The 10,884-nt window shown below is 37.1% G+C and overlaps 3 non-coding genes across 3 annotated transcripts; all 3 read left to right on the top strand.

The window, feature by feature from the left end:
- Positions 1-2,295: 2,295 nt before the first annotated feature.
- On the top strand, positions 2,296-2,485 carry LOC135764544 (U2 spliceosomal RNA). Its single transcript, XR_010540086.1, has one exon. It is a non-coding gene; the product is annotated as a U2 spliceosomal RNA (small nuclear RNA).
- Positions 2,486-3,270: 785 nt separating this feature from the next.
- Positions 3,271-3,435, top strand: LOC135764572 (U1 spliceosomal RNA). Its single transcript, XR_010540100.1, has one exon. It is a non-coding gene; the product is annotated as a U1 spliceosomal RNA (small nuclear RNA).
- A 5,671-nt stretch (positions 3,436-9,106) lies between these two features.
- Positions 9,107-9,297, top strand: LOC135764401 (U2 spliceosomal RNA). The gene has a single exon (XR_010539950.1). It is a non-coding gene; the product is annotated as a U2 spliceosomal RNA (small nuclear RNA).
- The last annotated feature ends 1,587 nt before the right edge of the window (positions 9,298-10,884 follow it).

Here is a 10,884-nt window from a genome sequence, read left to right as displayed (position 1 = left end):
GACGTGATCCACCCGGATCAAGCGTGTGCTGTGCCCGGGAAGAGGATCACAGACAGCCTAATATTGATCCGAGATGCCATCTGTTTTGCGAGAGACAGAAACATTGGCCTTATAGTGTTTAATTTAGATTTCGAAAAAGCTTTCGATCGTGTCTCGCACCAGTACCTATTGCAGGTACTGGAGAAAATGGGTTTCCCAGGGAGGTTCTTAGAATGGGTGGCATTGCTGTATAATGACATAACCAGCAAAATTCTAGTAAATGGGCATTTAACAAAGGCTGTTAATATACACAGCGGCGTCCGTCAAGGGTGCCCGTTATCCCCGCTCTTGTACGTGGCATGCATTGAGCCACTGGCACAGCTCTTGAGAAGGGACCAACGGATCGAAGGACTTAGACTACCGGGAGGTTTGATAACAAAATGTGTTTTATATATGGATGATGTGACTATTTTAACGACTGACTTTTTATCTGTCCGAAGAGCTTTGGAACTAACAGATTTTTATGGACAGGCCTCAGGCTCTAAATTAAATAGAAACAAGTCTGAGGCCCAGCTCTTCGGACAGTGGGATGACATAAATGTGGGAGGACTGGACGTGACTTTGAGGAATACTGACATAAAAATTCTAGGCGTAAAATTTGACAGGGAGGGTGGTGGACGTGGAAATTGGACAGATACTTTGGGGAAAGTAAGACAGCGATTAGGTTTGTGGGGACTAAGGACTTTGACAATGGAAGGAAAAATTTTGGTTTTTAAAGCAGTGATTTTACCTCTGTTTTTATTGTTGTGTTCTGTTTTTAGCCCCCCCAGGTCTTTCATTTTAGCAGTGGAACGTGCTGTCTTTTATTTTCTCTGGGGGTCCAGGTGGGAGAGGATAAAGAGAGAAACCGTCAAAAAACGAAAGGAAAATGGAGGCAAAGGACTCCCAGACCTTGGTCTTTTCCTAGGGAGTAATTTTACTGCTTTACATTTGAAGTATGCCACATCCCCATCCAGTGAAAAGACCACAGCAATAGTCAAATTCTGGATGGGGTCGTATTTACGCTATTTAAAAATTTTAACAGTAGATCTTAGAACCCCAGTGTCTTTTAACTTGCCAAAAGAATATGCTTTTATTAAGAAATTTCTAAGGAAACATGACTTAGAAAGTGAAAATTTGAATGTTTTAAAGGACCATAAAATGATTATCTCTGTTGTGCAGGACCGGGAGAAGGTGAGCCCAGTACCAGGCCTAACGGAGATTGAGGCAAAAACAGTATGGAGGAACGCAGCCCACCCTGCCCTTCAGAACCATCAAAAGGACCTGATGTGGATGGTGGCCCATGAGATCCTACCGACCAGGGCGGTTATGCACTCCCGCGGCATGGCCGCCAACGCAAAGTGCCCACGGCTCGGGTGCAACCACGAAGAGACCGTGCGGCACGTCCTCTGGGAGTGCGGCGCTGCACAGGACCAGTGGACCGCGACCGGCCCCCTGGTTTTCCCGTGCCTGCCAGTGGGTGGGGTCCAGATGGACTATAATCTCGCCGTCCTAGGGGTGGGCCGGAGGACAAAGGAATTAACATCGGAACAGTTCACGACGCTCTGGCTCACCCTGAACGCTATAAAGCTTGCAATCTGGACTTCCAGAAACCTGCTGGTGGGGAAACGGGTGACGGTGCCCCTCCACGCCACTATAAGGACGGTTGAGAACTTGCTGCAGGGGCACCGCGCCTAATTATTCGGATGGGGGGGGCGGGGTTGCCACAGAGAGGGTCCTGGCCGCCACCGACCTTGGTCGCCCGTAGATGTACCCTCACCACTTTCGGCTACGGGAGCAGCGGGCCAGAGGGTACGGATCTCCTCTGGGCCCCTGAAACCGGGTTTGATTGCCTGGGACTGAAGGGTGAGAGTGGGCCCATAGGGAAGGCTCACCTCTCCAGTCAAGCACAACAGAGTATTGTTTTTTAAGACTTTTATTATTTAAAATGTTTTAGTCATTGAGGATTACTCACCAGCTTTGTTGTATTGTTTTATTCTGGCTTTTAAAACACACTGGAAGCACTTTTAATATATGTAAAAGAAACAATAAACTATATTTGACTTTTTTTCTCGTTCTACAAGGTTTTAAGGATTGCATGCTTTTACATGGGTCATTTTAGGTGCTTCATTTGTATTTTAACATGTGGTGTGTTTTAGGGATTCAGGATTTTAGTGGTGTTTTAACCCTCGTTGTTTGGATTTTCTTGACTAGTTTTTGACTTTTCACCTGCATTTGTACATTAGTGTTTTTACTTAATTTATTGTTTCATGTACACTTGTTTAAATATGTGATTATGTATCAATAAAAACCATCTGTTCTTATCAGTTTAATGTCTGATACGTCTCCTATCCGGGGACTATATGTTAAATGGATTTTTGACCTTCGGAAATGGAAGCGGAGCTTGCTCCTTCCACTCCATGCATCAACATGGTATTGCAGTGTTTCCATGAATGGTGCGCTCCCCATCTCGGGGATAAATAAGTCAAGTATAAAAAAAAGAATTTGCTTCTTTTGTGCGTGAATGACGGTGTTTTTTCTAATCCGTGTGTTTTAAAATTGCTGTGATTTCGTTGGCTTTATTGGTTTAACGAAAAGCTTGCGTGGAAATGAACACGCTGATAAAGAAATGTTTTTGTAATGTATTTAATTAATTTCTTTACAAGTTTGCGGAGGTGATACGAGGACGAATTAAACATCCTCGACACAGCTGAAGGCGCAACAAAAGCGAACGAGACCGATTGGAATGTTAAAAACACCTGAAAACTTTTTTCACTACCCTTCATACTACAGCTGTCGAAAAACCACAGCAACGTCGACAGACCTGGAAGCATAGCTGTACTTGTTTAACTCACAACGACAACGGGTAAGTCATTGAGCCCTGTGTTTTTATTTATCCACGTTCTAAAATTGCTATGCTTTCGTTGTTTCTTGATTGCTCTGTACATTTTTTTTTGTTTCTATTCCACGTAAAGTTACTTTGTAATAACGAAACCATATATTTGAATGCGCAATTTAAATCCATTTGATTTAAATTGTTTCACATATTTCACTCTACACGGTTCAACCGGGCTGGAAACGGAATAAAAACAGGGTAGATCTCGAAGAATGTTTGGTCTCAGACGTGGCTTCGTGCGCTTTCCACCTGGTCACACACAGTAAATGAAATGTTAGTCGGACGGCCTCCGGGGGCGCCGTCGATGTGATCGGTCACAGGAAGATGCGGCCGTCTGGCCTCAAAGGGTGTCGCTCATACTTACCTGGCAGGGGAGACACCATGATCATGAAGGTGGTTCACCCAGGGCGAGGCTCAGCCATTGCACTCCGGTTGGGCTGACCCTTTGCGAATTCCCCAAATGTGGGAATCTCGACTGCAAAATTTCTGATAGTGGGGGACTGCGTTCGCGCTCTCCCCTGACCTTTGTGTTAAAAATAGATTCGCTTGTCGTTTTACGTAAAATCCAAGAGACGTCTAACCACGGCCCAAGAATACATTAGTCATCAAAAAAGCGGCTATTCAACGACTACATAACTTTTAATAGACAGCGAATAAGTGTCTAGGCTAAAACAAGGCTTAATTTGGGCTGTCAGTGAAAATCTAATAGCCGTTTGACCATTCCAAACGAATAGACTAGCCATTAAATAGAACCACAATCAAACGGCTACATGTCTAAGAGCACAAAATAATGCTTAGATGATTCTTTTACTTCCAATATAAGAGGTTCTCGGGAATGGCAATCATCCAAACTAATAAATTATAAAGGCTTTTATAAGAAAATGACAACAGTTAAACAACCTAGACAGCGTTGGGCAATACAAAATGCTAATAAATACAAGACAAATTGAAATATTGTACATGCATGTACATTAAACAAGCCAACAAATCTGCCAATGGGCTACGACAATTTTTCTTGAATTAAGTGTTTATATCTAGATTTGTTTCTTACCCCTTTGGCAGATTTATTTGCTTGTTTTAAGCCCAAATTCTGAGTTTTTTCTCCCTAAAGGCTAGGTTTATTTTCTTAGGGCATTTTGCTCATCAAAAAATGCATCTTATTTTAAGACTTTCTAGATATTTGTATAGTTAAAACAGTTCGAAATAACAAGTAAGAAATGATTTTTTGCAATGTATTCATTCATTCGCTACCCTTCATACTACAGCTGTCGAAAAACCACAGCAACGTCGACAGACCTGGAAGCGTAGCTGTATTTGTTTAACTCACAAAGACAACGGGTAAAGTATTTTCTTGATTACCTAAATGACTTGCTGTAGGAAAATAAGTTTAGGTTTAAGGGGGGAAATACAGTTTAAAGGGATATTTCAATTTATGATGATAATTCTGTCATCATTTACTCATGCATACAGGCTTACAACAACACGAGGATTAGTTTTTTTCTGAGTAACACAAAAGAAGGTATTTTGAGGAATGATGGTAAACCCACAGCAGATAGTCACCATTGACTTCCATAGTAGGAATAAAAAAATATGATGGAATTTAATAGGTACCATCAACCGTGTGCTAACCATCACTTTGCAAAATATTTTCTTCATCATTTATCACGATACTTCCAAAATATTTTTTCCTACTAAGTCAATATTTCATTATTTGCTTTACAAGCTTAAAAATGATGGTGACAGGATTCCATGGTAATCACAAACAGGTAAACAAGTAAAATAATCACTATTTACTTTTAAAAGCATTTTGAAAATTGCTTGCTTATGCTGGGAGTAAAGGTATTTCATGCAAAAGGTATTTCCTCTTTAAAAGGTAATGTATGCTTCTTTTAAAGCTGACACATTTGCCACATTAAAATAACAGAAATGTGTACTGTTTAAACTTTTTGGAGCCGGTGTGTCTGTGTTCTTGGGGCACACATCTACATGTAAAAGCAGAATTGCTTATTATTCTTCTCTATTTCTTGTATAGGTCAATTATGAGTGAAGAACCGTTCACCAAATGAAGACCGCAGCCAGGTGACGGGATCCTGTGGTAATCACAAACAGGTAAACCAGTAAAATAATCATCATTTAATGTTAAAATAATTTTGAAAATTGAAGTTCTGTGTGTTCTTATTGTACTTTATTTATTTCTGCAGGTAAGCACCATACCGTAAGCTTCATTCCCTTTATAACAGGTAAGGTTCATACTGTTTTATTCTTTTGTACTGTTTTATTCGTACTGTTTTAAATCATTCAGTAAATGCAAAGTTAAACTGATGTGTTTTTAATCTAGATTTAAAAGTGTCTACTGTTGAAGCACATCTGATCTCTTCTGAAAGCTGATAATAACTGAATGCTGAGGCACCTTGTTTTGAGTGAACCCTTGTTTTTTCTAAATGACCTGATCCTATTGATCCGAGTAATCGGTTTCATATTCGATTAGCATATCTGTCATGTATTGTAGCCATGAAGTGGTTTTTAAACAAGAAACAGTACTTTTTAAATCCATTGACCATTGCAATAATCGGCCCTGCTGGTGATGAAAGCATGAACAAGTTTCTCTAAGTCCTGTCTTGAGACAAAACCTCTAATTCTGGCAATATTTCTGAGATGGTAGTAAAAGCAGAATTCCTTATTATTTTTCTCTATCTCAGGCTCTACGGCATATATGTCATGATTTTATTTGTCTATTTATATGTCTATTTACAAGGACTGCCTTGGCCAAATGTTATTGTTAATTAATATTGAAGCAGTTATTTAACATAGGTCCTTTGAGTAGTGATTTGTGTAATGATCCATATATCTATTTTTATGTATATTTTTAACTTAGGAATGTGATTTTAAAGCTCATATTTGTTATTGTATGACACCTCTCATGTTATGAAAGTAAAAAATAAATGTATTTTCTGATGTCTTGCATTTCTGTTTTTAAACTGTTAATCCTTATCAAGTGCTATACATTAGAAAGTGGATATAGAGTGAAATGCACACGGTGAATAATGAACGCAGACCTTCAGTGCCGGACCTCTGACCCGCTAACCTCCATCCTGACAGCCAGCGCCTTCTCCGGATGCCATTGCGGTATCGCTTCTCGGCTTTTTGGGTAAGATCGAGTGGACACCGGGGACTACACGTTTAAATGGATTTTTGACCTTCGGCTATGGAAGCGAGGCTTGTTCCGTCCACTCCGTGCATCGACTCTGGCGCTTTCCGGGGACAAATAAGGTGAGTTTAAAATCAGAGTTTGCTTCTTTAGTGCGTGGTTGCCAGTTTGTTTGCCAGTCCGTGGTCCATAATACGTTCCGCGTTCGTGGTCTCTCCATCGCTCAGTACTTTTCTGTGTTTCTATTTTACGTAAAGCTAACACCAAAACGATTGTGGAAGGCGCTATATAGATTGTTCTCAAAGAAAAAAAACGAGAAACAAACCCATGTGAATATGGGTCAAATTATCTAGGCGGAGCACTTCGTTCAAAGAAAAACGCAACAGAATTGTTTGCGTTGAACAAAGACAATGGTGCCTGCAGCCATCGAATGTGTATTGTGGATAAAAAATGGCCAGTGGGGTGGGACAATTTTTCTTGAATTAAGTGTTTATGGGAAAAGTTCACAAATTTTTTCTTACCCTGTAGTCAGATTTATTTGCTTGTTTTAAGCATAAAATAACAGGAGAAGAAATTGTGTAGGGGGAGCAGAGGGTTTTTTTTCGTTCAAAGAAAAGCAGCGTGGCACGAATGAATGTTTGGCTGAAATGCTATCGTAATTTCCCCCTTAATTTTCCTTACAAACATGAAACCAGAGAGAAGGGTCAGTTGGCATCGAATTGCACCTTGTATTCGGTGATTGATTGAGGAAAAATATGCGTATGTGTATATATATACTTGTTTTGTTGAACAGAGACAATGGCCGCGTGCTCCAGCGTCACCTATATGCCTATTTCACAAAATGGCGGCTTTGACCGGAAGTAGGGAAAACATCGTTCAGGTTGCACCACTACGATGGCCACTCAATATAGTATGGACTGACAGCTGCTTTGTTTTCTCCTACACATGAATTTACTTGTAAAAATAACAATAACAGATATTGTCGATTGGTGTTATATTATTTTTTTAGCATTTCGTATTATCAAAATATATCATATGTTAGACAGCTTATCAATTTTAAATAAAATAACGAGACATACATAACTATTCGTGTCTGCTCCCGTTTATTGTAATGAGTGTGCACATTTGGAGAAATACTTAGACATTTTACTTCTTATTTCTTTAGACTGAATAATTATTTCTTATTAATTCCAAAGTATGCGACCCGATGATCTAATCGTGGTGTATGTGCTATTCCTCGTTTGTTTGCCTGCATCCATTGCTTTACGGCTTGCTTGTTGCGTTTAAATGCACATTTGATTTCTTTACCAGCATTGGATTTAGACCATTCAATGAGAAGAGTTAACAGCGTTTATTATGATTGATAAGCCCTCAACGGAGAATGAGGTCGGCATACATTAAAAGCCTTATTTTGTTTTTATCGTGTGCCTTCCAAAATGTATGCGACGAAACTTAAATCACGCAAAATATGAATGGTAACTAGACGTGCTTGTTGTGTGCAAGGAGTGCATTTATTTGTAAACTTTTGCTAAATCAAAATGGTTTATTTGTATTTGCTTTTTACCTGGGTTTTATCAGGTTCGCAGTCGGGACATTTTTAATCCATAGTGTATGCATAATTAATTTCAAAGAAATAAGAAGTAAAATGTGTAAGTATTCCTCAAAATGTGCTTTGGACTAAGTCCCCCGTCATCACAGCAAACGGGAGCAGACCCGAATAGGTATGGCTAGTTATTTTATTAAAAATTTCCAGCCGTCTGTAAATTTATGTTTGAAAGAAAAAAGTAAATTAATATCTTACTTACTGTTTTTGTCTTGTTTTCTAGTGAATATCTGACAATGCTTAAATGGAGATACATTTACTTGGTAAGCAAAGTGGCTTAAGATATTATGTATTGTAATAGAAAATTGTTATAAAAACGTTTTGTTTTTGCTGGGAATTCTTGTATATATTTCACAGCTATATAATTAATTATAATAACGCACTTTTTGTTGATAAACATGTTAAAAAATACATTAACACATAATAATGTGGCAACAAATCAAATGTGCATTTAAATGCAACAAGCAAAAATAAATAAATAAAGCAAATGCACGGAAAAGAAACGAGGAATAAAAGAAACACCGCGATTAAAAAAATCAGATCGCATACTTTGTAAAATAATTGAAATAAATTATAAAAATCAACAGGTTTATATTTAAAACAAATAAAAAATATCTGCCAGCGGGGTAAGAAAAATAAACTTAATTCTAGTTTCAACTTAATTCAATAATAAACTCAATTTAGGTTTATTTTTCTTACCCCACTGGCAGATATTTTTACTTGTTTTAAGCCTTAACCTATTACATTTTAGAATTTATTTCAGTAAACAAGACTTAAATTCTAAGCCACTTTGCTTATTAAGTAAATGTATCTCGATTTAAGAATTATTTTTTAACTCGAAAACATTAAGAAAATACTAAGAAAACGAACAAATTGGGATGTTCAAAACACTTAAATATTTTTTTTCACTCTACCCTTCATATTACAGCTGTCGAAAAACCACAGCAACGTTGACAGACCCGGAAGCCATGATACATTAGCAGTTTTTAAAATAAGTTAAATCTAGAATCCTTATTGGTTTTAGATACTTTAAAGCAATGAATGATCTTCTTTCTTTTGAATTGATTTGGTATTATGGAGGAGCTCTGTGTCTGGTTATTGAAGATGATTTGTTCTTTGCTCCTATGTTGGCTTATTTTTTTGTTATTTCCGTTACTATATATATTTTTTTCTTTGTTTTTTCTGATTTGAGGTTATGAAAATGTTTTAATTTGTAATAAAGGTTTTTTGAAAATTCTAAATTCTCTCTATCTCTCTCTCTCTCTCTCTCTCTCATGAGCGTGGATCAGATCCTGCATTAAAACATGAACTTCTGATTTGCTAGCTCAACGTTCTACCTCTGGGTTATACAATGAGAACGTATAGAGTTAAATGCCCGCTAGCCTCCACCCCAAAAGCCAGCGCCTTCGCCGGCTCCCCCTTTGGCTGCGTCTATTCCGGTATCGCTTCTCGGCCTTTTGGCTAAGATCAAGTGTAGTATCTGTTCTTATCAGTTTAATGTCTGATACGTCTCCTATCCGGGGACTATATGTTAAATGGATTTTTGACCTTCGGAAATGGAAGCGGAGCTTGCTCCTTCCACTCCATGCATCAACATGGTATTGCAGTGTTTCCATGAATGGTGCGCTCCCCATCTCGGGGATAAATAAGTCAAGTATAAAAAAAAGAATTTGCTTCTTTTGTGCGTGAATGACGGTGTTTTTTCTAATCCGTGTGTTTTAAAATTGCTGTGATTTCGTTGGCTTTATTTACTCATCCTTGTGTTGTTTTAAACCTGTATGCATTAGTTTTTTTTCTGATTAACACAAAAAGAAAATATTTTTAGGAATGATGGTAAACCCACAGCAGATAGTGACCATTGACTCCCATAGTAGGAATAAAAAAATGATGGAATTTTATAGGTTCAATGAAAATTCTTTCATAATTTACTCATCCTCGTGTTGTTTTAAACATTTATGCATTAGTTTTTTTCTGATTAACACAAAAGAAAATATTTTGAGGAATGATAGTAAACCCACAGCAGATAGTGACCATTGACTCCCATAGTAGGAATAAAAAAATGATGGAATTTTATAGGTTCAATGAAAATTCTTTCATAATTTACTCATCCTTGTGTTGTTTTAAACCTGTATGCATTAGTTTTTTTCTGATTAACACAAAAGAAAATATTTTTAGGAATGATTGTAAACCCACAGCAGATAGTGACCATTGACTCCCATAGTAGGAATAAATAAATGATGGAGTTTTATAGGTACAATGAAAATTCTTTCATAATTTACTCATCCTCGTGTTGTTTTAAACATTTATGCATTAGTTTTTTTCTGCTTAACACAAAAGAAAATATTTTGAGGAATGATGGTAAACCCACAGCAGATAGTGACCATTGACTCCCATAGTAGGAATAAAAAAATGATGGAATTTTATAGGTTCAATGAAAATTCTTTCATAATTTACTCATCCTTGTGTTGTTTTAAACCTGTATGCATTAGTTTTTTTTCTGATTAACACAAAAAGAAAATATTTTTAGGAATGATGGTAAACCCACAACAGATAGTGACCATTGACTCCCATAGTAGGAATAAAAAAATGATGGAATTTTATAGGTTCAATGAAAATTCTTTCATAATTTACTCATCCTTGTGTTGTTTTAAATCTGTATGCATTCGTTTTTTTCTGATTAACACAAAAAGAAAATATTTTTTGGAATGATGGTAAACCCACAGCAGATAGTGACCATTGACTCCCATAGCAGGAATAAAAAAATGATGGAATTTTATAGGTTAAATGAAAATTATTTCATAATTTACTCATCCTTGTGTTGTTTTAAACCTGTATGCATTAGTTTTTTTCTGATTAACACAAAATAAAATATTTTGAGGAATGATGGTAAACCCACAGCAGAAAGTTACCATTGACTCCCATAGTAGGATTAAAAAAAATGATGGATTTTTATAGGTTCAATGAAAATTCTTTCATAATTTACTCATCCTTGTGTTGTTTTAAACCTGTATGCATTAGTTTTTTTCTGATTAACACAAAAGAAAATATTTTGAGGAATGATGGTAAACCCACAGCAGATAGTGACCATTGACTCCCATAGTAGGAATAAAAAAATGATGGAATTTTATAGGTTCAATGAAAATTCTTTCATAATTTACTCATCCTTGTGTTGTTTTAAACCTGTATGTATTAGTTTTTTTCTGATTAACACAAAAAGAA

Source organism: Paramisgurnus dabryanus, chromosome 9 (genome assembly GCF_030506205.2).
Source record: "Paramisgurnus dabryanus chromosome 9, PD_genome_1.1, whole genome shotgun sequence".
Lineage (NCBI taxonomy): Eukaryota > Metazoa > Chordata > Actinopteri > Cypriniformes > Cobitidae > Paramisgurnus > Paramisgurnus dabryanus.
Note: the sequence above shows the minus strand (reverse complement) of the source record. Positions and strands in the feature narration are given on the sequence as shown.